Here is a 27,488-nt window from a genome sequence, read left to right as displayed (position 1 = left end):
TGTTTTTGATTATCTTTAAAGTCTAAAATTCCTTAGGTGAAATTCAGTATGAAACGCATCCATGCAACGGGAAGGTGAGTGACTGTGTCGACATCTGGAGCTTATTAAGTCACAGCTATTTTCACTAGGCAGTGAACTGGAGAAACCAAATTCCTTGATAAAGCTCGAAATTTCCAGGAACTGCTTGTAAAAGGCATTTCTTCTGTCTGGTTATTTTGCATAACACACAGCACTGCGAGTTCCTGCGCAGCCAGGCCGTGGGGATAAAAGGCATTATCTGTTTGTCGAATTGTCTCTAAAGCTTTAATGCTCTGGTTCACTGTTTGGCTTTGACCTCTGTAGAACATTGTGCAATTTACAACGCCTTTCCACATACCTCCTGCCTTTTGATCTGCACAGCAGCCCCGAGAGGGGGCCAATGCACATGCCGTCTTCTTTTTACAGTGGGAGAAATTGAGGCCGAGAGAGATCCTGTGGGATCTTTCTCAGGCCAAGTTGATAAGACAGTGCTTCAATGGCAGGCAATGAGCAGGTGAATCATCTGGAGATTTAGGCCAAATGAAGATACTGATCCCATAGGTCTGAGATGGAGCTCAGATCCTGCATTTCCAGCAGCTCCTGGATGATGCTAACACAATTGGTCCACAGACCCTACTTTACGTAGCAAGGAGATCAGAGATAGATTTGGGACTCAAGATGGAGTTCTTGGGGTTCCAGGTCCAAGATTATTGTATAGAATTATGTTGCTTCCTTAGGGTTTAAATGTGTAAGTCCCAGAGTCTGACTCTGTGGGCTCAAATCCTACTGCTGACCCTTGTTAGCCTTGCTAGCCTTTTTAAATCACTCTTTACATCAATTTTATCATCTGCAAATTGGGAATTAAATGTTACCAACACTTGCAGAGTCATTTTTGAGAATTAAAGGCTGTAATGCATCAAAGCAATTAGAATAGCACCTGCAACTAAGCAGGAACATAGTAAACGCTAGATATTTTTATTACCTTATTGATCGGGCTGCAAGGCAAGCTGCAAGTGGAAAGAGTCCCTCTCTGAGCCTCAGCTTGCTAATCTACAACACGGATCAATAAACATTAACTCTGAGAGCAGTTGTGAGGAACAAAAGAAATAATGAATATAAATGAGTTATGGCACAAATAAGAAATTGTTGAGCTCGCTCCAGCCCTTACAGCCAGGGAGCTCCGATGCTACCCACAGGGCAGCTTGAGACTCACCAAAATTGCTAGTAACTGTACCTGGCCTGTTGCCGGCAAAGATTTGCAGTTCTTTGAAGCGCCTTATACACCTTTGCAACCACCATGCTTAGCATAATGCCTTGTATAGAACAGGTGCCCAATAGAAGTGTTTTGTTTAACTGATTTAAAATAGTTACCCACTTCCCCAAATCTACAGTTGGGTCTGAGGGAGGAGCTTTCTTTCAGTCAGTCCTTTTGGCAACAAATACTGCTTTAAGGCTTTACTCTTTTAAAGCTAAATCAAGTCCTTTGGATTCTTTCATAGCAAACTCCCAACCTAATCTCAGATTCTCCAGACACAAATGGGAAGGGGGCCTTCCTGCTGCCCTTTAGAAAAGCCTCTCTCTCTCTTTTCCTTCATCAGCACTTTGATATTACCTCACGGGAAGGAAAGAACCTGCTGACTGTGTGTTTTCTCCAAAGCAAAAAGTCTCAAAAAGCAAAAAGGATAGGAAGAATGATTACCAACCAAGTGGAAACAGAGTCACCATCAAAATTCTATAACCAGCAGGATTCCTCAGCAGATTAGTCGTTTATAAAATGAGGAGGATCACTAAATCAAGATGTGGATATTTGCAACCTAGCCTCTGATGCATTGCAGATCTGACATTCTGACATATATTTAGGACTTGGCATAAAACGAGAGAGCCTGGTTCTATATCAGTATTAATCATTTGCCATATTGGTAGGGTTGAGTTCAGTTCATTCATGCATCCCATCATTTGGCAATTATTAATTGAGCACTGTGCTGGATGAATAAGACAGATTTGTTGCCTGAATTTGCAGCACTTACAGTCTGTGTGCGATATAAACACATAATTAGGCAATTATATAGTATAAATACAATGTAGGGAAGGGCGGACTGCTGCACAGTCTGATGAACCAGTGTAGTATAATAGTAGTAAACTAGCACATATTTAATGAAATAATATCAAATTATATAGACCAAAAATTGATGGAACTACTGGGAGAAATTGACAAACGCACCATAACAATGAAAATTGATCAAGCAAACAAAAAGGTAAAAAATGCAGATCTTGAAAAACTCAATGATAAACTTGATGTAAGCACATATTTAGGGACCTGTTTCCCATAATTAGAAAATGTGTGTCTCAAACACAGAACATTTATATTTAAACTGCCATGCATACATGTATGTATGTTAAAGAATAGGTCTCAGCAAATTTCAAAGTGTTGTATAGAATATATAAATGACAGAAAAAAAATTCTCTAATTGCAATGCAGTTAAGTTAGCCATCAATAACAAAGAGATAATTTTTGAAACTCACTGGGAATTTTTAAATAAACTTATAAATTACTCATGGGAAGAAGAGGAACCAAACTGAAGTTTAAAAATACATAGAATGCAATCATAAAGATAATACTACATATCAAAACTAATGGGGTGCAGTGAAAGCACTACTTCAAAGGAAACTTACACTCATAAATATTTGTATTAGGAAATAATAAAGGTTTAAAATTAATGAGGTGGGCAACCAATTGAAAAAGTGATAAAGAGAACAGAAGAATAACACTAACATAGTGTAAGACAAAAACGCAATGGAAAGGATATAGAAAGTTGAAAGTTTGGGGTTTTTTGTTTTTGAAAAGACTACACATATAAACCAGTAGTGAGAGTAATCAAAGAAAAAAGAACATACAAATTAAATTAGAAATAGAAGGAAATGCATAGCATTACCACAGATATTCAAAATGATAAGATAAAATATTAATAAATTGAACTTTAAATTTGATTTAAATTTAATGTTAATGAATTTGAAAGTGTATATTAAAACATATCAATTCCTAGGAAAGAGTAAGTGACCAAAACTGACTTGAGGAGAAATAGAAACCCTATATAATCTTACAACCACTAAAGAAATTTAATCAGCAATATAAATCCTTCTGAAAACAAACACCAGGCCCAGACAATTTTACAGGTGCATTTTACAAACTTTCAAGGAACAGACCATTTCTTATCTTCAAATGTTTTTTCCAGGGAACAGAAAAAGAAATAACATTCTACAACTCATTTTATAAGGCTAATATAACACTGACACCAAACCCAGACAAGGAGAGTTTAAGAAAGAAAAAATATACCCCAATCTCACTCATGAACACAGATGTGAAATTTCCAAACCAAATGGTAACAAATGGATTCCAGAAATGTATTTTTATTAAAGTACCACTTTGTGACCAGGCTGGTCAACCCAAAGAAATGCAAGGGTAATTTACCATGAGAAACTTTATAAGTGTAAGTCAACACGTTAATAGACTAAAAGAGAAAAACCAGGTCCTTAACCTGAGTTCCCCTAGAAACAAAGGCTAAGGTGTAAGCACTTTCTGAGGAGTGAGATCCAAGGAGCAGGAGTGAAGAAGAGTCAGAAGAGAAGGAGAACTAACAACAAAAAGATGAGTTATCAGGCCACCACATGGGTGACTTAATCCCCCTGGACTGTCTGAATTGTCATGTAAAATGCATTCCAGTATTGTCCATACAGCGGAAGGACAATACTTTTGTCTCAGTGAATACATTTTGGTAAGTGCCAAGTGGTTTCCATACTGGCTCCCACCATGGCATCAACAAAAAGGGTAGAAACATGTAGTAAGGAAGATGGGGGAACAGCATGGAAGTTTTTTGTGTGTCTCACGTCCATGAAATACAGCCAGACCAACACTAAACCATCCTGCACACCTAGAAAACTGATCTGAGGATTAACACAACAATCTGTACAACCTGAACCACAGAATTCAGCAGGTACGCGGCATGGAAAGGTGAACTTGGGAGAGAGAAGCCGTGGGAAGGGAGTGATTTTGCAGGTGGAGAGAGGACAGAGACGGGGGTGGGGGAGAGAATACGGGAAAAGCACCCCTCCCAAAAAGCAACAGGAGAGAAAGTGGAAAATTGGAAACAGCCGCAGGGACTAAACTAAAAAGGGAGAAAGGAGAGGGTTCAAATTCCATTAAGACTGTGAACAAGGGGAGCGCGAAGGCTGCAACTCCGCAGCTCCATACCTGGCGGTGCTCTGGTGGGAAGGGCGAATCCCCAGGAGCAGAGTGGGGTCCGGGAGGTTCTCGGGCCACGTGGGGAAAAGCGGTTCCACTGCTGGAAGGACATTTGGTAGAGATTGTTGAAGCCACCTGGTGCCAGCAGACCCCAGAGAATGGCCACATTCGCTGGTGCCGGAACAAGGTCGTTAAGGGTGAAGCCTGGTGTTGTGATTTAACATAATCCCTGAAAAGCTGCTGCTACATTATCTCGCGAAATTTTTCTGGGGTGGGCTGGCACCTGGCCGCAGTCTCGGGGCACCGGCAGCAGCAGGGTCCGGCAAGCATTCCTGGGTGCAGCCGACATTCGGCCATTGCTCATTCAGCCATTGCTCGGTGAGACCCTCTCGCAGAGGGGCGGGACCGGTCAAAGCCGCAGTCCTTCGGAAGTAAGGGGCCGGGGAAAACAGCCGCATCTGAGACAAAACTCGGGAGAGAGATACTGCCTGGGGCTTGGTCACATACAGTGAAGAAGTGGGAAGTGGATGAAAGCTGAAGACAGAGAATGGTTGCGTGGTTGCCAATCCCGGAAAACATACTGGGTAACTGGGTGGCGCATGCGTATACGCACGTATGAGCCCTGCAACAATCCACCCCGGTAGGCTAGCAGCGCCATCTAGGGGAGAGCGGACCCATTACACTGAGCCCCGCCCAACCGGGCCAACTTCGCTCTTCAAGAACACAAGTCTCACCACCGGCTTAATTTATGGACTATAAAGAGCTACATAGACTGACTTCTAGGGGAAAATGAAATAATTTCAGTCCTACTTCAATCTGTTAGCAGGTTCATCTATTCAATCTTCTTTCTTTTCCTCTTTTTTCTTTTTCTCTTTTACACTTCTTTTATTTTTCTTGAATACAGAAAGAAAAAATTCATTTTTATTTTCAATTTTTATTAAAAATATTTTTCGATAATTTTTATTACTATATTTTTTACTTTTGTGTAAATTTTTTCAAATTCTCTTTTACTTCATTATATTTTAGTCTAATTCAGGGTACTTGCTTTTTGAAATCTTCAAACAATTTCCTTTTTCTTTTTCCTTTTTTTCAATTTCTTTTCTTTATCTTGAATGCAAAAAGAGAAAAACCTTCATTTTTACTTTCCATTTCTATTAAAAATGTTTTTCTTTATTTTTTACTATTTTTTTTGCTTTTAGGTAAGTTTTTACAAATTCTATTTTACTTCCATCATTTTATTTTAGTCTACTACAGTGTATTCACTTTGTCAAATTTTCAAATGATTTCCTCTTTTTCTTTTTTCTTTTTTTCATTTGTTTCTTTTTCTTGAATACAGAGAAAAAATTCATTTTTATTTTTAATTTTTATTACAAATATTGTCTTTAATTTTTTTCTACTCTATTTGTTACTGTTGTATAAATTTTTTCAAATTCTATTTTACTCCAATCATCTCATTTTAGGCTACTTCAGTGTATTCATTTTTTCAGATTCTCAAACAATTTCACTTTTCCCCCCCTTTTTTTCCTCTAATCTGTCAAACCACTTTCAACACACAGACCAAAACACACCTAGGATCTAGCATCATTTATTCTATTTGTGTGTGTGTGTGTGTCTATGTGTTTAATTTTTTAATTTTATTATTTTGTTTAATTTTAATATTTTTTTAATTTTAATTTTTCTACCTCATTAATCTTTTACTCCCTTCAAAATGATGAAAGGATGGAATTCACCCCAAAAGAAAGAGCATGAAGAAACGACAGCCAGGAATTTAACCACACAGATACAAGCAAGATGTCTGAACCAGAATTTAGAATCACGATAATAAGAATACTAGCTGGAGTCAAAAATAGATTAGAATCCCTTTCTGCAGAGATAAAAGAAGTAAAAAATAGAATGAAATTAAAAATGGTATAACTGAGCTGAAATCATGGGTGGATACCCTGGTGGCAAGGATGGATGAGGCAGAACAGAGAATCAGCGATATAGAGGACAAACTTATAGCGAATAATGAAGCAGAAAAAAAGAGGGACATTAAGGCAAAAGAGCACAATTTAAGAATTAGAGAAATCAGTGGCTCACTAAAAAGGAACAAAATCAGAATCATAAGGGTCCCAGAAGAGAAAGAGAGAAATAGGGGTAGAAGGGTTATGTGAGCAAATCATAGCAGAAAACTTTCCTAACCTGGGGAAAGACACAGACATCAAAATCCAGGAAGCACAGAGGACCCCCATTAGATTCAACAGAAACCAACCATCAACAAGGCATATCATAGTCAAATTAACAAAATACTCAGGCAAAGAGAGAATCATGAAAGCAGAAAGGGAAAAAAAGTCCCTAACCTACAAGGGAAGACACATCAGGTTTGCAGCAGACTTATCCACAGTACCTTGGCAGGCCGGAAAGGAGTGGCAGGATTTATTCAGTGTGCTGAATCAGAAAAATATGCAGCCAAGAATTCTTTATCCAGCAAGGCTGTCATTCAAAATAGGAGAGATAAAAAGTTTCCCACCAAACACAAATTAAAGGAGTTTCTGACAACTAAACCAGCCCTGCAAGAAATTTTAAGGGGGGCTCTCTGAGGGAAGAACATATGAAAAGGAAAAAAAAGAAAAAAAAAATATATATATATATATCCCAAAAGCAACAAAGATTAGAAAGGACCAGAGAACACCACCAGAAACTCTAACTCTACAAGCATCATAATGGCAATAAATTCATATCTTTCAGTACTCACTCTAAACGTCAATAGACTCAATGCTCCAATCAAAAGACATAGGGTAACAGAATGGATAAGAAAACAAGATCCATGTAGATGCTGTTTACAAGAAACCCACTTTAGATCTGAAGACACCTTCAGATTGAAAATAAGGGGATGGAGAACCATCTATCATGCTAATCGTCAACAAAAGAAAGCCACAGAAGCCATACTTATATCAGACAATCTACACTTCAAAATGAAGACTGTATCAAGAGATGCAGATGGGCATTATATCATAACCAAGGGGTCTATCCACCAAGAAGACCTAACAATTGTAAACATTTATGCACCAAATGTGGCAGCACCCAAATATATAAATCCATTATTCACAAACATAAAGAAACCCATCGATAGTAATACCATAAGAGTAGGAGACTTCAACACCACACTCACAGCAATGGACAGATCATCTAAGCAAAAAATCAACAGGGAAACAATGGCTTTGAATGACACACTGGACCACATGGACTTAACAGGTATATTCAGAACATTTCATCCTAAAGCAGCAGAATATACATTCTTCTCCAGTGCACTTGGAACGTTCTCCAGAGCAGACCATATACTGGGACACAAATCAGCCCTCAACAAGCACAAAAAGATCGAGATCATATCGTGCATATTTTCAGACCACAATGCTATGAAACTCGAAATCAACCACAAGAAAAAAATTTGGAAAGGTAGCAAATACTTGGAGACTGAAGAACATCCTACTAAGGAATGAATGGGCTAACCAAGCAGTTAAAGAGGAAATTCAAAAGTATGTGGAAGTCAATGAAAATGATAACACCACAACCCAAAGCTTCTGGGACACAGCAAAGGCAGTCATAAGAGGAAAGTATATAGCAATCCAGGCCTTCCCAAAGAAGGAAGAAAGATCTCAGATACACAATCTAACGTTACGCCTTAAGAAGCTGGAAAAAGAACAGCAAATAAAACCCAAAACCAGAAGAAGACAAGGAATAATAAAGATTAAAGCACAAATTAATGCTATCAAAACAAACAAGCAAACAAAAACAGTAGAACAGATCAATGAAACCAGAAGCTGGTTTGATCAAAAAGAAAAAGGAAAGGACCCAAATGAATAAAATCAGGAATGAAAGAGGAGAGATCACAACCAACACAGCAGAAATAAAAACAATAATAAGAGAATATTATGAGCAATTATATGCCAATAAAATGGGAAATCTGGAAGAAATGGAAAAATTCCTAGAAACATATACACCACCAAAACTGAAACAGGAAGAAGTAGAAAATTTGAACAGACCCATAACCGGTAAGGAAATCAAATTAGTAATCAAAAATCTCCCAAAAAACAAGAGTCCAGGGCCGGATGGCTTTCCACAGGAATTCTACCAAACATTTAAGGAAGAGTTAACACCTGTTCTCTTGAAGGTGTTCCAAAAAACAGAAATGGAAGGGAAACTTCCAAGCTCTTTCTATGAAGGCAGCATTACCTTGATTTCAAAACCAGACAGAGACCCCACCAAAAAGCAGAACTATAGACCAATTCTCCTGATGAACACGGATGCAAAAATCCTCAACAAGATATTAGCCAACCAGATCCAACAATACATGAAAAAAATATATTCACCACGACCAAGTGGGATTTATACCTGAGATGCAGGGCTGGTTCAATATCTGCAAAACAATTAACATGATTCATCACATCAATAAAAGAAAGGACAAGAACCATATGATCCTCTCAATAGATGCACAGAGAGCATTTGACAAAATACAGCATCCTTTCTTCATAAAAACCCTCAAGAAAGTAGGGATAGAAGGAGCATACCTCGAGATCATAAAAGCCATATATGAGCGACCCAATGCTAATATCATTCTCAATGGAGAAAAACTGAGAGCTTTCCCCCTAAGGTCAGGAACAAGACAGGGATGTCCACTCTCACCACTGTAATCGACATAGTATTGGAAGTCTTAGCGTCAGCCATCGGAAAACACAAAGAAATAAAAGGTATCCAAATCAGCCAGGAGGAGGTCAAACTTTCACTCTCCACAGATGACATGATACTCTATATGGAAAACCCAAAAGATTCCACCAAAAAACTGCTAGAATTGATTCATGAATTCAGTAAAGTTGCAGGATATAAAATCAACACACAGAAATCGGTTGCATTCCTATACCCTAACAATGAAGCGACAAAAAGAGAAATCAAGGAATCAATCCCACTTACAGTTGTACAAAAAACCATAAAATACCTAGGAATAAATACCTAGGAGATAAAAGAATCTATACACTGAAAACTATAGAAAGCTTATGAAAGAAATTGAAGACACAAAAAAATGGAAAAAGATTCCATGCTCATGGATTAGAAGAACAAATATAGTTAAAATGTCAATACTACCCAAAGCAATCTACATATTCAATGCAATCCCTATCAAAAAAACACCAGCATTCTTCACAGAGCTAGAACAAATAATCCTAAAATTTGTAAGGAAACAGAAGAGACCCCGAATAGCCAAAGCAATCTTGAAAAAGAAAACCAAAGCAGGAGGCATCACAATCCCAGACTTCAAGCTATACTACAAAGCTGTAACCATCAAGACAGTATGGTACTGGCACAAAAACAGACACTCAGATCAATGGAACAGAATAGAGAACCCAGAAATGGACCCACAAACATATGGCCAACTAATCTTTGACAAAGCAGGAAAGAATGTCCAATGGAATAAAGACAGTCTCTTCAGCAAGTGGTGTTGGAAAACTGGACAGCGACCTGCAGAAGAATGAACCTGGACCACTTTCTTACACCATACACAAAAATAAACTCAAAATGGATGAAAGACCTCAATGTAAGGCAGGAAACCATCAGAATTCTTGAGGAGAAAGCAGGCAGAAACTTCTTTGATCTTGGCCGCAGCAACTTCTTACTCAACACGTCTCTGGAGGCAAGGGAAACAAAAGTAAAAATGAACTACTGGGACTTCATCAAAAAAAAAAAAAAGTTACTGCACAGCGAGGGAAACAATACGCAAAAGTAAAAGGCAACCAACAGAATGGGAGAAGATATTTGCAAATGACATATCAGATAAAGGGTTAGTACGCAAAATCTATAACGAATTTATGAAACTCAATATCCAAAAAACAAATAATCCAGTGAAGAAATGGGCAAAAGACACGAATAGACACCTCTCCAAAGAAGACATCCAGGTGGCCAACCAACACATAAAAAAATGCTCAACATCACTCATCATCAGGGAAATACAAATCAAAACCACATTGAGACATCACCTCAAATCTGTCAGACGACTAACATTAACTCAGGCAACAAGAGATGTTGGCGAGGATGCAGAGAAAGAGAATCTCTTTTGCATTGTTGGTGGCAATGCAAGCTGGTGCAGCCACTCTGGAAAACAGTATGGAGGTTCCTCAAAAAACTAAGAATAGAACTACCCTACGACCCACCAATTGCACTATTAGGCATTTATCCAAGGAATACAGGTGTGCTGTTTTGAAGGGACACATGCACCCCCATGTTATAGCAGCACTATCAACAAGAGTCAAAGTATGGAAAGAGCCCAAATGTCCATCGATGGATGAATGGATAAAGAAGAAGTGGTATATATATACAATGGAGTATTACTCGGCAATCAAAAGAATGAAATCTTGCCATTTGCAACTATGTGGATGGAACTAGAGGGTATTATGCTAAGCCAAACTAGTCAGAGAAAGTCAAAAATCATACGACTTTGCTCATATGAGGACTTTAAGAGACAAAACAGATGAACATAAGGGAAGGGAAACAAAAATAATATAAAAACAGGGTGGGGGGGACAAAACATAAGAGACTCTTAAATATGGAGAACAAACAGAGGGTTACTGAAGGGGGTGTGGGAGGGGGGATGGGCTAAATGGGAAGGGGCATTAAGGAATCTACTCCTTAAATCATTGTTTCACTATACGCTAACTAACTTGGATGTAAATTTAAAAAAGTAAAAAAGAAAATTACAAAAAAAAAGAAAGAAACATGCAGTAGGACCTGAAGTTAGGTGTTGCCAGGGTGCACCTGCAAAAGGCTGGTCAGAGCTCACACAGACGAGTCACTGCAGCAGTGGCTAGAATAAGAGAAAGCTAAGGCTGAGAGAATCTGGCACAAGAAGTGTCCAAACCACCATATAATCTTTTCGGTACAAATAGAAAAAGGCTTGGTGTTCCTGGGTGGCTCAGTCGGTTAAGCATCTGACTTCAGCTCAGGTCATGATCTCGCGGTTCGTGAGTTCAATCTGCACGTTGGGCTCTGTGCTGACAGCTCAGAGCCTGGAGCCTGCTTCGGATTCTGTGACTCCCTCTCTCTCTCTGCCCCTCCCCCACTCACACTCCATGTCTCTTTCAAAATAAATAAAACATTAAAAAAATTTTTTTAAAGGCTTGATAAAATTCAGTAACTATTCATAATTTTTTAAAAAAATTTAATCCTCTTAGGAAACCAGGATAAACTTTCATAATCTCATCTACTAACTCATTAAACCTGCAAAAGCATCATTTTTAGTATGAAATATTAGAATCATTCCCTTTAGAACAGGAAAAAGACAAAGATATCACCATCGCTCTTCCACACTGAACTAGAAAACATGGTGTAGTAAGACAAGAAAAATGAACAAAAGGCACAAATATTCAAAAGAAAAAAACAAGGGGCGCCTGGGTGGCTCAGTCGGTTGGGTGTCCCACTTTGGCTCAAGTCATGATCTCGAGGTTTGTGGGTTCCAGCCCCGTGCCGGGCTCTGTGGTGACAGGTCAGAGCCTGGAGCCTGCTTCGGATTCTGTGTCTCCCTCTCTCTCTGCCCCTCCCCCACTCGTGTCCTGTCTGTCTCTCTAAAACAAATAAATGTTTAAAACAATTTTTTTTTTTTACGTTTTTTATTTACTTTTGAGACAGGGAGAGACAGAGCATGAACAGGGGAGGGTCAGAGAGAGGGAGGCACAGAATCTGAAACAGGATCCAGGCTCTGAGCTGTCAGCACAGAGCCCGACGCGGGGCTCGAACTCACGGACCGCGAGATCATGACCTGGGCCGAAGTCGGCTGCTTAACCGACTGAGCCACCCAGGCGCCCCTAAAACAATTTTAAAAACAAAAAAAAACAAAACTATATTAGTAGATGTTTGTGATTGTCTATGCAGAAGATTCAAGTGAATCTTCAGACAGATCATTATAAATAATAAGAATGCAAAGTTATTAATCTTATATTTCAATTTTTAAAAGCTGTTTGCATTTCTGCACACCAGCCACAGTTTATTTCAGTTTTTTAAATTTTTTTAATGTTTATTTATTTTTGAGAGAGAGAGAGAGAGAGAGAGAGAGAGAGGAGAGAGCACGAGTGGGGTGGGGCAGAGAGAAAAATGAGACACAGAATCCGAAACAGGCTCCAGGCTCTGAGCTGTCAGCACAGAGCCCAATGAGGGGCTCAAACTCACAAACCGTGAGATCATGCCTTGAGCCAAAGTCAGATGCTTAACCGACTGAGCCACCCAGGTGCCCCGCAGCAACAAATAGTTTAAACTGTAAATGTAAAGGTATGATTTACATTTGCAGATGAAATTATATAATATTGGGGATTTTCTTAGAAATAATCCTGAGGTGGGAAAAGTAGGTAAGGTTGTAGATGAAACAAGACTGATCATGTATTCATAATTGCTGAAGCTGAGAGATGAGTACATTGCTTTTATTTTACTGTTTTATCCAGCAAGCAGTACAAATGAACTGTAAAACAAATTATAGCTGCCCACATCATCTTGTATGACTCTTAGGAACATTGCTGAGTAGAAAAATCAAATACTACGTATAGTCTGACACCACTCGGAGTAGAGACAGCAATATGCCTAGCCCGTTAACCTACTGAAATTTTGAAACTTGTATATTACTGTGGCATAGATTAGTCTAACTTAATTAATACTGTACTTAAAAATAAGTTACTTATTCATATAACCATGTGCATATATGTAATAGTACACATGCAAACATTTTTATGAATGAATGAGACATAAGGAAGTAAAGATAGCAAGCACAGACCTCTTTAGAGAAGTGTTATAGAAATAACAGGGACCAGAGAAACCGTGTGATGGCCGACAAATCACCAGAGCCCGTCAGGTCTTGAAATGGAATGTTGACAAAGACATAGGGTGAGGACAGAGACAAAGGGTGAAGGAGAACTCTGGAAAGAACAGAAGTGAAGGAGGAAGATCCCTGAAAGGGGGTGGGGCATCGCAGAAGGGAAGCCATCTTTCATAGGAACTAGGACACCTTTCAGCACACCTACTATATACTGGGCACTGTGCTAGGAAATTTACATTCGAATCGTTCCTCTGGCCTCAGACTACCCTGGCCGGGGAAGATGGAGCTGCTGTAGGGAGCGAGCTGTCTGTGCCCCTGGATAGCACAATGGTGTGTCTGCACCCAGTGTGGTGACCCCAACGCTGGACCTTTTTTCTTTTTCTCTTTCTTTTTTTTTTTTTTTAAAGTAGACTTCATGTCCAGCATGGAGCCCAATGCAGGGCTTGAACTCACAACGCTGAGATCATGACCTGAGCTGAGATCAAGAGTTAGACGCTTAACTCACTGAGCCACCCAGGTGCCCCTAGACCTTTATGTTTCCTACTTTCAGGCTCAAGCTCTGTGCAATTATTTCTTTGCCTACAGGACACCTTTGAGGATGAACTGGCACAGGCCCAGCCAGGAGGCAGCCCACTGATGACGGCAGTTTCTCCTCCGTGCCTCCCCACTTACCCATCCAGGAATCTGGCTACCTCCTGACTGGGTTCCGAGCACACAGGTCCCATTAATCCTCTTGGCATTAGCCAATAACTGAGGCATTAGCTGCTGACTAGGGTGTTAGCAGATAACCATGGTGTTCTCAGATAAGAATTAAGGTATCACGTAGGAGGAAGCATGGAGAGAGGCAGTACTGGGGAGACAGGGAAAGGGGAGAAGGCAGTGGTAGCTGGAAGCAACTTTGGTTGAAGTTCTGATTCTTTCCCCAAATAATGTAATGAAGAATAAGCCACTTGTTTCTTTTTTGGTAATGAAGCTCCTACCTGGTGATATAAGAAAAGGATGGAACATACCAAATATCCCTTCCCTTTTTCTATGCCTCCCCCTAACAGAGCTGCTTGGAAAAGACTCAAGAAGAAGTCATAAAAAACAACAAAGAAACCACCCTGTGGACCCTGAGCAGGGCATTTGAGAACCACTGTCTACCCGCACCTGCAAAGTCTCCCTTTTCTGCCTCCACCTGGCTCCCCCTGACAGAGAGGAAGGCCAGGAGGGAGACACTGACATGAAAACATCTTCTCAAAGTTCTCTGAGGTGCCCAGACCCAGACAGGCCCAGAGCCTCAATTTCTCTAGAATGAATTGTGGTCCTAACCATCTGGCTACCGTTTCTCAGCCATTGGTTAGATGGCAGGCACTGGGCCGTCCTTGATGAGCACTTTTTCACTCTGCTCCCCCGGCAGCCTCTAGAAGCTAAGTGTCATTGCTAACCCCATAAAAATAAATAACAAAAATAAGAAAGCTGAGGCTCGGACAGCTTGGATGAAGTGATGAAGCCACCTGGCTGAGCCTCAATGACGCAGGAGACTGAGCCCCTCCACAGTCTCCGTAGGCTCCCAAGGCCCTTCCAGGAGGGGCTGGCCAGCACCTAGGAGAGCTGAAAGGGCCTCTTTTTTGAGGGGCTGTGGTGGCTCCACTTACTGCTCTCATCCTCTTTCTCCCGTGCAAACCATGAAAACCAAGGACGTCAGCCGATCTGGGTGCAGGAGATGGTGGAGGAGACAGGGCCACGGAGGGTCATCGAGGCAGCACGCTGCACACAGCTCCCACACACACACACATTGCCCCAGCTTCTCCTCTCCTGTGAAATGGGGTCACAGACGGAAAGCATTCACCTCAGAGCACCTCATATCCGCGGAACGTGGAGAGTTGTGTTATCATCAGCCCAGCATCGCCTGGGACCCGACCTGGCTGCTTAGCTGCTCTGAGTAGGGCTGTGTCTCTGAACATGACCCCCCCCCCCCCTTAAGGCGTATCCCCAGTTCTCAGGGGACACTTTAAATCCCAGGTTCAAGGGTGGTTGTTCAGGATTGTTTCTAATGAGCTTCCTATCTGAGAAAGGGAAAACAAAGGCTATCTAATAAACACAGCTGATTCTCAAGGCCTGAACTATCCCAAACTCTTAAGAGAGGAAAGCCAATTGTGTGTGAGGGTAGACAGCCTCACCCAGGGCAGGATAATTGCAGGAAGCGTTCAGAAGGAATGTGGCATCTGCTGCCACAAAGCTGGGCTCCTTGCACCCCGACCCCCTCACTCGCCCTGACACTGGCGTTGGTTTGGCCTCTGGAAACATGCTGCCCCAGAACGGGATGTAACAGTTAGTGGTGACACAGTCCACACATCCTCCCTGCATTCCAGACACTACTCAAGAGGGTGTGCGTGTGGCACGTGTCTACAAGAAACACCTGACTTATTGAGAAATGTCTACTGCTCAAGCCAAGAAATGTCATCAAGGATCTGGACCACCAGCCCAGCTTTGCCTTCTGCGTGGGTCTCCGGGAAGACCATGTCCCCGCTCAGAGAGTCGGCTCCTGCTCAGCAGGCTCCATAAAGCCACGGCCAACAGCATCATTTTTATGTGTTAGCATTTACTGAGTGTTTATTGTGTGCCACGCATGGTACTAAGTATTTCCCTGCATCGTCCTAACTGATACTCATGCCGACCCAATCCACCGGGAAGCGTCTGCACCCCTGTTTTACAGACAAGGTAACCACGACTAGAGAACTGAAAACTTCACCAGAGGTCGTACGTCATCAGTGTTGAAACCCAGATTGCAATCCGTGCCTTCCAGACTCCAGAGACTGTGGTCTTAACCACTGGGTTTACTCGCCTCCCCAAAGACTCTTTGAGGGCCCTTCAAGAGAGAGCTCTAGATGCATGGGAAAGGGGAAGTTTTGGAGGCTCCTGTCTTTCTGATTTGAGCAGAAAGCATGCACATATTAAATGGAAGTGCAAACTTTACAAGCAGCTCGTATGCCTTTCGTTAAAGATTGCTGCGTGTGTGCCCTTCCTCCTTGGTGGGCCGCAAGCTCCTTAAGGGCAGGAACTGTGTGTGATATTTTTGTGCACCTCCCACACCCGGCAGAGTGCCCAGCATCTAGCAGGTGATCTGGGAATGGGTTTCTGGAAGGGCTGTGGGGTTGAGGATAATGACAATTCTGTCTCCGGTGCCCACTCCATCCTTCCAGCTTGACTCCCGCTGTTCTCCTTCAAGCACCCCTACTCCAGCCAAGCTGACTTTACCTCCCAGCCCCTAAGACATGTCAGTGTTCCACCCTTCTGCACCTTTGCTCATGATGTGGTCTCCCCCCTGGGATGCTGTCGTCTGTGAGCCTCTCTCAAATGCCACTTCTGCAGCAAAACCCCTCTCTCAGCTGGAAATAATCTCCCCTCTCAACGAATGGCCTCCGTTCCTGCCAGCTCCTTCCCTGCCTCCTCCTCCTTCATCTCTGAGGCTTAATGTGATGCTGAAGTAAGATAATGTTCTAGAAAGCTCTTTGCAAACCAGGAGGCACTAACCAAACATGAGGGCTTATGAAGGTTCGTATCTCATCAGCTGAGGAACAAGATTATCGACATGAGGTTCAACATTGCCCAGGACAGGACTCCACGCAGGCAAGTCACAGGGAGCCTTTGCTGAAAGCCAGGCCACTGACTTCTCTCCCTCTTCCTTGGAGCCATGTCTATGGCCTTCCAAATCAGGCTGAGCTAGCTTTCAGCAAGCCAAAGTAAATCTTACTAGGAAGAGAAAACCACAGGAAAGGAAAAATTGGAAGTGTCTACTGAACACCTCTGAAGGTGGATTTTCATATTACCAGGATGATTCTCAGATCTAGCACATCCAGTGTCCCCTTTTTGTGACAAGTATTTTGTGACTTCCCCTTTTGTGTCCTACAGTGAAACTCATAGGTAATGGACATGGCAGTGACTGGCTAACTGCCCGCCAAACCTGCCCCTCCTCCATCTGGGTGTACTAAGCTGATTTCGCAGCCTGCCTTGGCGAGGTCTTGCCATATGAGTGAGGTTTAGCCAATGGACTGGGAGTGCCACTTCCAGGGGGTGCCTCTTAGCAAAATCCAGGTCTTCCAGATGACCTGAGAAGCCTTGGTTTCAAGATGACAGAATCTGATGGTGCAGATGCCAGTGCCAAAGGATGCAGCACAAGGACTCAGCACAAGGGAGAAATCAGCTTCTATTGTTTAGGTCATTTATTTCCGACAGCCACCAGCATTGTCCTAACTAATACAATATGGCGCAGTTCCATATATCCATGGCTCCCCATCCTGAATAGGTGTAACATTTTAGTGCCAATAAAGTGGAGTTGGGTAGAAATCCGGCCCAGGATGAAGAGATGTGGGTTCTCGTCTGGGTTCTGCCGCCAACTAGCCGAGTGATATGAGTCAAGTTCACTGCCCTCTCTGGGCTTCAGTTTCTATGACTATAAAATAAAGCATTGAAGAGATTATCTTTAAGATCCCATCCGGCTCTCGTATTCTAGCTCTGCCTGCCTCCACTGTCTGCCCAGCATGGAACACAGTGCCCAAGACACACAGATGCTCAAAAAACACTTCTTGAATGAGAGAAAAATTATTTACTCGATGCAACTCATGACGCTATACTTTATCCACTAACAGTTGGATAAAGCCATAGCAACAAGCCAGATGAACTATCAGACTCTCCCTTTTTCTGGAACAGGGAGCATTGATAGTATACTTCCAGAACCTTACACCACTCCTCCCCTCTGCCTCTCCCTGCACAGCACTTGCCCCTCCCACCAGTACCTACCTCTCCCACCAACGAGACCCAGGTCCCTGGACCACCTGCAAGTTTCTGTTTCTCTACCCTTTCCCATTCTGTCCCCACACCCTCCAGCCAGTCCCTTGAGCCACCAATTGCTATGAGTCCCCAGCAACACTGTGTCATGCCTCACTCCAAGTACTAAAATGCTAAGTATTTATTTTAAGATGGAAGAAAATTAGAGCTCGCAATTAGCACATTCTTCCAACCCATTGCCTAAACCACTGCTGTGTAGTGGAGCCAAGAACAAGTGCTAGTAAAGTTAACACAGTTTATTAAACAGGAAAAGCCATCCAGAGCTGAGCTCATACAGCAGCCACATGTAAAGTCCACCTCCTTCCTGGGACAGCTCCACCCATCAGCCTTTAATGAGGAATAGCACTCGCCTCCAAAAGCCAAACTACATATATCACAAACAGAGAGGAGGAAAGAGAGCTGGATTTCTAATCCGACTCTAAGATCTATGAGCTGTGTCACCTCGAGTTGATCAGACAACCTCTCTCTCTCAGTGTCCCAACCATAAAATAAAGGAAACCTATCCGATAAACCTCACAGGACTGTTATAATCACACACACACACACACACACACACATCAAGATCAAATGTGCTAACATGTGTAAAAGTATTTTCTAAGTCAGAAAAGCTCTATTCTTTTAGAAATAAACGCCTGCTGTGCTAGTCTGTTTCAAGGAACAGAAGAGACATATATGTTAAAATACATGGAAACCATAACAGGTATATAACTTAAGATATTATTGTTATCGTACTATATTTTAAGTTCATATCTTCCTACAAGTGCTATGGATCTTAGCCCAATCTTGTATACCCCTGAATCTCAAACTGTGATTCATTGCTATTTCAGGAATTCTGTCAACAATGGAACCACATTTCAATTCTTTAATAAATGCACATATTTTAAAACTTTTTTCAAAGGACAAATAGGACATAGTCACTTCCTCGGGAGCTCAGCATCTGGCTGCAGATGTGGGCATTAAACAGAGCTGAAGTGCTGTGCGCCACCAACAGCATCTATATAGACGGTGCCGCCACAAGGTGCTCAGTGGAAGGGAGGGTGTCTGACGATTCTTATGAATTTCTCTCATCAAGCCCTTGGTGCAGGCCAGTTTTGGCCAAGGAGAAGGGGCCCTTTCTCTAGTTGGAACAAAAGTGATGCTGGTTTGTACATCAGCCTTCTACGCACATCTAATGTGAGTCAGCCCTCGAAAGTCACTCCTGCTGAGCTAATAAATCAAGTCTCTGAATCCACAAAACTGAAGGCCAGACAGTAGAATGTGGCAAATCGGCAAAGGTAAACGCCTCTCCGTGAAGCCTGTGAGTGAAGATGCAGCTGCCTTTCCTGGCAAGAGCCCTCCACTGCCAAGTTCCTTGTATTTAAACTAGTACAGGGATACCTAGGCTGTCTTACAGGTTGACTACCAGCAGAATAGAATTATCAATGTTCTTTGCTGAAATACATCTAAATTACAAAAAGTAAGCAGATTTCAAGTCCCAACATTTATCCTTTAAGAGGAAATTTTCTGTGTTCTTTGAATATATTGGTGTTTCTTATAAATTATTTAAGAAAAAATAAATGGTCCCGCTGTCAAAATGAAAAACTTTGGAAACCTTTGCTCTAGAGTAAGTCATCTCATTTCATTGCAGATCATCTCCCACCAGCACCATGATGGCAGCAGCTCAGGGAGAACTGTATTTTTATTTGTCTGAACACTGTGGGGGTCCAAGCAACCTGACCATGGGGCCTCCTTCTTCCTTTCTTTTTTTTTTTTTTAATTTTTTTAACGTTTTATTTATTTTTGAGACAGAGACAGAGCATAAATGGGGGAGGGGCAGAGAGAGAGGGAGACACAGAATCAGAAGTAGGCTCCAGGCTCTGAGCCATCAGCCCAGAGCCCGATGCGGGGCTCGAACTCACGGACCGCGAGATCGCGACCCGAGCTGAAGTCGGACGCTTAACCGACTGAGCCACCCAGGCGCCCCTCCTTCTTCCTTTCTAACCAAGCATAACACAGAAAGAGCATTTCCTCACATGGTGAAAGAGGCACTGCTGGGCCTCGGATTGTATAAGTTAATAACTTATCATGTTACTATTTCATGGGTGTTGGCAGAAGATGTGAGACTCCTGGCTCAGAGATGAAGAACATTATTGCTCACAGCACAGCAAGCAGCATGGGTAGCAGCACGTTTGCATCACATGCCGGCCCCCCAAAGTCCACGTGGCAATGGAATCAGGCCCAGAGGGATGCTTGGCACAGAGTGGGTCTGTACTGCAGCTGAGGGGCACAGAGTTTAGGGAATCTACTACTTTTATAGCAAGCAGTAAGCTTGCCTACTCTTTGTCCTAGAGTGAGATATTACTTCGTCCATCAAGGATACTCACTACAAACACAAGTCTGAGATTTGGCTAGGTAAGGAGAAGTCAGGGGCTTGCATTCTTGGTACAACCACCAAGACATGTAGGAGTGTCATGATTTCTAGACTTTGTTTGTTTGTGTTGCCTCAAGAAACAGCACAGAGTTTAGAAAATATCTTAAGGGCAGCTCTTAAAATTAAAAAGTCAGTTTCTCCTGGATGTCACCCCTGATCCTCCCAATTTGATTTGGATCTGCTTTCTCAGAGAATAGAACACTTTATCTCCTGACTGAGCTATACTAGTCAATTTATTTACCCCTCCATGGCACCCTCTACCCACTACACAGTCAGCAGCATGAATGTAAGGGCCATGTCTTCAAATCTATTGTGATTCAGAACACCTAACATGGTATCTGGTACCAGCACGATACCCTGTGCCTAATAATTGTCTGTTGAAAGAATTAGTGGTTTAGAGTATCTTATTTGAACAGGGGCTCCTGAGCCTTGGCAAACCCTACTCCTTCAGTTATAACAGAGTTTAGCAAACCACCATCACAGGTACCCCTATACAGTTCTGTAATGCAGAGTTGGAAAAGACTCATATATATGTGGAAAGCACTTGAAGGCTTTTTAATTCTTCCTCAAAAATCACCCCACTAACTGAATGCACACCACTGGCCAGTGCACACCATCTGCTCTGCTGGTCTCTGCTGATTGTGCCAGATTAAAAAGGTGACTGGAAACAGGGAGGCATGTTGGGTAGACAGGAAAATCAGCTACTGAATCCTTATCTCCAACAATGGCCATTTCCAACAGACCTGGGAGTTTTAGGAAAGCGTATTTAGAGAATATTTTAAATGCATGATTTAAGAGATCATCTGGTAAATTTTCCAAGAAAAAAAAAGATTGTGGGCTGAAGTAAAGGACCTCATTTCCAGGAGAGTTCCTTTCCATACAACTTTGTCATTTCAATCTTGAGATCCTATGTTATCAAACACCCCCAACATCATGTTCCAGAGAAAGAGGATTGTTTGAAGCTGGCTTTCTCGGCCTTCCACAGTCATTCATTCGCCCAGGACTTTACCCACGGCCCTTTTCCCTCCCAGCAATATCTGTCCCCCTAATCTCACCAGGAAATCCAGGCCAGCTGCTGATTTCAAGCTCCTTGATCTCCCTGCAATAATGAGTATCCCAGCATGCCCTACAGACCCACTTTGCCAGCTCCCAGACTGCAATGCCAAGTGGAGTAATAAATAGTTGCCATGTGTTGCTGCCCCAACACCCTCAAAAAGGAAGAGCAAACACAATGGCTTATCAAGAATACTCACGTGCCCTCACTTGAGATTTCTCATTCCCAGGCCAGGCTCCCAGGTACACACAATACCCACTCCTGTCAATGGAGGTGACGTTAGATGAATGGTTTCTCAGGCCAAGCCCTTAATTGTTTCTTTCATATCAGTATTATATTTTTATAATTCTGATGAATCTAGGGTCAACTTATTACGATAGGAGGGGATTTACTAGCTAGAGTAAAAAGCATGGATTTATAATAAAAAGTCTATTCGTTTAAATCTCTTTTTACATTCCTACTAGTTGGGAGACATTGGCCAAGATACCTTCCTGTTTCTGAGATTCAGCTTTATCACCGTACAGGGGAACCAACAAATATATACCATTGGCCTATGTGGAAATTAAAATGAATAACTCATGAAGCATGCTTAATAAATGTTTGTTCCTTTCTCTAATGCTCTGTGTCTGTATGAGGGTCAGAAGTACCAGGGCCCAGAAAGTTTTCCAAAACCTAAAAAAAATAATAAAGCTGAATTAAGAATATGAAGAGGTGGGGCGCCTGGGTGGCTCAGTCAGTTAAGTGTCCGACTTCGGCTCAGGTCATGATCTCACAGTTCATGGGTTCATGCTCTGCTTCAAGATCTTTGCTGACAGCTCAGAGCCTGGAGCCTGCTTCAGATTCTATGTCTCCCTCACTCATGCTCTGTCCTTCTCTCTCTCTGTCAAAAATAAACATTAAAAAATTAAAAAAAAAAAAGAATGTGAAAAGGTAACCCATAGAATGGGAGAAAATATTTGCAAATCATGAAAAGGACTAGTTCCAGAATACATTAAGTACTCTTACAACTCAGCAATAAAAAGACAACCCAATTTTATGACTACAGCTTTGTAATATAGCTTAAAATCTGGAATCATGATGCCTCCAGTTTCTGTTTTTCTTTTTCAGTATTGCTTTGGCTATTTGGGGTCTTTTGTGATTCCATACAAATTTTAGGATTGTTTGTTCTAGCTGTGTAAAAAATGCTGGTGGTATTTTGATAGGGATTGTATTAAATGTGTAGATTGCTTTGGGTAGTATAGACTACCGACCTATGAGTATGGAATGTTTTTTCATTTCTTTGTATCGTCTTCAATTCAATTTCTCTCACAAGTGTTCCATAGTTTCTGAGTACAAATATTTTATCTCTTTAATTAGGTTTATTCCTAAGTATCTATTGCTTTTGGTGCAATTGCAAATGGGATCAATTCCTTGATTTTTTTTCTGCTGCTTTGTTAGTGGTGTATAGAAATACAACAGATTTCTGCACATTGATTTTATATCCTGAGACTTTGCTGAATTCATGTATTAGTTCTAGCAATTTTTGATGGAGTCTTTTGGGTTTTCTACAGAGTATCATGTTGTCTGGAAATAGTAATAGTTTGACTTCTTCCTTGCCGATTTAGATGCTTTTTATTTCTTTTTGTTGTCTGATTACTGAGGCTAAGACTTTCAGTACTGTTAAGTAGTAATGGTGAGAGTAGACATCCTTGTCTTGTCCCTGACCATAGGGGAAAGGCTCTCAGTTTTTCCCCATTTAGGATGATAATAGCTATGGCTCTTTTGTATGTGGTCTTTATGATGATGAAGTATGTTCCATCTATCCCTACTTTGTTGAGGATTTTTATCAAGAATTGATGCTGTATTTTGCCAAATGTATGGTACTGACACAAAAACAGACGCAGATCAATGGAACAGAATAGAAACCCCAGAAATGGACCCACAACTATATGGTCAACTAATCTTTGACAAAGCAGGAAAGAATATCCAATGGGAAAAAGTCAGGCTCTTCAACAAATGGTGTTGGGAAAATTGGATGGCAACATGCAAAAGAAACTGGACCACTCTCTTACACCGTGCACAAAAATAAATTCAAAATGGATGAAAGACCTAAACATAAGACAGGAAGCCATCAAAATCCTAGAGGAGAAAACAGGTAACAACTTCTTTGACCTTGGCTGCAGCAACTTCTTACCTGACATGTCTCTGGAGGTAAGGCAAACAAACGCAAACATGAACTATGGGGACTTAATCAAAATAAAAAGCTCTGCACAGCAAAGGAAGCAATCAACAAAACTAAAAGGCAGCCTACAGAAAGGAAGAAGATATTTGCAAATGACATATCTGATAAAGGGTTAATATCCAAAATCTATAAAGAATTTATCAAACTCAACACCCAAAACCAAATAACCCAGTCATGAAATGGGAAGAAGACATGAATAGACACTTTTCCAAAGAAGACATCCAGGTGACTAACAGACACATCGCTCATCATCAGGGAAATATAAATCAAAACCACAATGAGATACCACCTTATGGCTAAAGCTAACAACACAAGAAACAACAGATGTTGGTGAGGATGCAGAGAAAGGGGAACCCTCTTGCACTGTTGGTGGGAATGCAAACTGGTGCAGCCACCCTGGAGAACAGTATGGAGGTTCCTCAAAAAACTGAAAATAAAACTATCCTATGACCCATCAATTGTATATTAGGTAATTACCCAAAGGATACAAAAATACAGATTTTTGTTTACAGCAGCATTATCAACAATAGCCAAACTATGGACAGAACCCAAATGTCCACAATCAATGATAGATAAAGAAGATGTGATATGTATCTATATATAGATATAGGTATATAGATAGATGATATAGATAGATAGATAGATAGATAGATAGATAGATATAGATGCGCACACACACACACACACACACACACACACACACATAATAATGGAATATTACTCAGCTATCAAAAAGAATAAAATCATGGGGCGCCTGGGTGGCTCGGTCGGTTAAGCGGCCGACTTCGGCTCAGGTCATGATCTCGCGGTCCGTGAGTTCGAGCCCCGCATCGGGCTCTGTGCTGACAGCTCAGAGCCTGGAGCCTGCTTCAGATTCTGTGTCTCCCTCTCTCTGACCCTCCCCCATTCATGCTCTGTCTCTCTCTGTCCCAAAAATAAATAAACGTTAAAAAAAATTAAAAAAAAAAAAAAGAATAAAATCTTGCCATTTTCAATGACATAGATGGAGCTAGGATGTATTATGCTAAGTGAATTAAGTCAGTCAAAGAAAAACAAATACCATATGATTTCACTCAGATGTGGAAATTAAGAAACAAAACAGATGAACATACGGGAAACAGGGAAGAGGAGAGAGGGAAACAAATCACAAGAGACTCTCTTAACAATAGAGAACAAACTGAGGGTTGATGGAGGGAGGTGGGTGGGAGATCAGCTAGATGGGTGATGGGTATTAGGAGGTCACTTGTGATGAGCACTGGGTGTTGTATGTAAGTGATCAATCACTGAATTCTACTCCTGACACCAATATTGCACTGTATGTTAACTAAAATTTAACTAAAAATAAAAAGACAATCCAATTTTTTCAAAAGGCAAAGGATCTGAATACACATTTCTCCAAAGAAGATATGTGAATAGCCAATAAGCATATGAAAAGATGCCCAACACCATTACTTATCATGGAAATGCAAATCAAAACCACAAGACACCACGTTACAATCACTAGGGTGGCTACAATCAAAGACAAATTGGTGAGAATATGGAGAAACCGGAACCTTCATTTGTGGCTTGGCACAAACAGCTTGGCAATTCCTCACAACGACTGAGCAATTTCACTCCAGGTACCTACGTACCCAAGAGAAATAAAAACATATGTTCAATCACAAATGCGTTCACAAATGGTCAGAGCAGCGCTATTCATAACAGCCAAAAAACAGAAACCATCCAAAGGCCCAATGGATGAATGAGTAAATCAGTGTGGTCTTTCCATACAATGAAATATTATTCAGCCATAAAAAGGAATGAAGGACTGATTCGTGCTGCAACATGGATGAACTTTGCAAACATTATGCTAAGTGAAAGAAGACAGTCACAGAAGAACACCTACTATATGATTCCAATTGATATGAAATGCCCATGGCTGGCAAAGCTACAGAGATGGAAAGTAGATTCGTGGTTGTGTAGGGCTTCAGGGAGGGGGACTGCTCATAGGGATAGTATTTCTCTGGGAGTTTATATAAATGCTCTAAAATGAACAGCAGCGATGGATGCACGGTTCTGTGAATATACTAAAAATGGCTGAAATGTACATTTTAAACAGATGAATTTTGTAGATCAATTATATCCCAACAAACCTGGGGGCTTTATTACGTTTATTTATTTTTTTAAAGACAGAGAGAGCGTGCGAGCAGGGGAAAGGCAGAGAGAGGGTGACACAGAATCCAAAGCAAGATCCAGGCTCTGAGCTGTTAGCACAGAGCCCGACGCGGGGCTGGAACCCCTGAAACTGTGAGATCACGACCTGAGCCAAAGTCAGATGCTTAACCGACTGAGCCACCCAGGTGCCTCCCCCCAAATAAAACTGTTTTTTTTAAAAAAAAGGACTCACCCAATGGGACCAAAACCTGGTTCTCCCTGCAGAGAGACCAGACCCACTGGCTAAAGAAACATTGCCATTCCTGAAAGGTGGGAAAGTAACCTTAGCCCCCTCTGATTTGGACCCCAGGCAGCAACCATATCTAGGACCCAACTCACGTTTGCAAAGAAGAAAGGGGTGTACATCCTGATGGAAGGTGAGAAAGGAGAATGTATTGTTCAGGGTCGGCTCATGTGAGTTCTCTGCATATGCTCCTGGGCCGTTCGCAGCCAGGGTGAAAGCAGCAAGCTCTCACTCTGTGGGACGTGCAATCACCTCGGTGGCTGCAGGGAAACATGATTGTACCCTAACGATAATTTTTTATTCTGCCATTATGAAGGTATATTGCCATGTCAGGAGGAATGAAGTAATGTTATTTAAAAGTTTGTTAGATTGATTAAACCTTTTAAATGTTTGAGGACGTCCATTTGCGCTCTTGCCCCTGTTCCTGAAACTATTAGGGCAGACCCATCTACTGCACACATTAGTAGCTGAGCTGGGACTACAATGGGGGATGAACCCCACTTGCAAGCCACCTCCCTAAATCAAGTTACCATGCTCTTCTTGCACCTCGATGTTAGAATAATCTCCAAACTGGTCTTTCTACTTCCCCCTCGTGCCACCCTGGCCCCACCACAGTCACCTGAAAAGATGACTATGGTCACCTTGACCTAAAAAGGTGATCACCTGGGGGCACCTGGATGGCTCAGTCGGTTGAGCTTCCGACTTCAGCTCAGGTCATGATCTCACAGTTCCTGAGTTCAAGCCCCACGTCGGGCTCTGTGCTGGCAATGTGGAACCTGCTTTGGATTCTCTGTCTCCCTCTCTCTCTCTCTCTCTCTCTCTGCCCACCCCCCGCTTGTGTTCTCTCAAAAATAAATAAACATTTTTTTAAAAAAAGGTGATCACCTAAAGTGATCCTTTTAAAACATAAGTCAGATACAACCCCTCTGCTCAAAGCCCCAAAATGGTTAAAAGCCAGTGTCCTCACAACAGTGTGAGGAGGTGCCCTCCCCTGACCTTTTCCACACACTCCTGCTCACTCACACTTGCTCACTCACTCATCAACTCCACACATGCCTCTCTTTTTCTTTTTTTTTTAATGTTTATTTATTTTTGAGAGAGAGACAGAGAGACAGAGTGCGAGCAGAGTTGGGGCAGAGAAAGAGAATCCAAAGCAGGCTCCAGGCTCTGGGGCTTGAACCCACGGACCGAGAGATCATAACCTGAGCCGAAGTCAGATGCCATATGTGCCTCTCTGATAGTCCTCAAACTCCCCCAGGCAGGCTCCTCCTCAGAGCCCTCGTACTCACTGTTTCCTCTACTTTTAACGTTTTTCCCCCAGATGCGACAGGGCACACTCCCTCCATGATTTCAAGTCCTTGGGTAAATATCTTCTTAGTGGGAACTGCCCTGACCACTTATTTAGGATCAAACTCTAGTAATTACCCTTCCTCCTTTCCCATTTTACTTTTGTC

General features: G+C 41.8%; 1 long non-coding RNA gene across 5 annotated transcripts in view; it reads right to left on the bottom strand.

Moving 5' to 3' along the window:
- LOC132693844 (uncharacterized) overlaps positions 1–27,488 on the bottom strand; it is an 87,163-nt gene that overhangs the window by 28,878 nt on the left and 30,797 nt on the right. For 2 of the 5 annotated variants that reach the window (XR_009617002.3, XR_009617000.3), the window contains exon 7: positions 26,126–26,294. The exons of the other annotated variants lie outside the window; for them this stretch is intronic. This is a non-coding gene — a long non-coding RNA (uncharacterized LOC132693844). Of the gene's footprint in view, positions 1–26,125; positions 26,295–27,488 lie in introns of those variants that run through there. 5 annotated transcript variants of the gene reach the window in all.

Source organism: Panthera onca, chromosome B4 (assembly GCF_046562875.1).
Source record: "Panthera onca isolate mPanOnc1 chromosome B4, mPanOnc1 haplotype 2, whole genome shotgun sequence".
Taxonomy (NCBI): domain Eukaryota; kingdom Metazoa; phylum Chordata; class Mammalia; order Carnivora; family Felidae; genus Panthera; species Panthera onca.
Note: the sequence above shows the minus strand (reverse complement) of the source record. Positions and strands in the feature narration are given on the sequence as shown.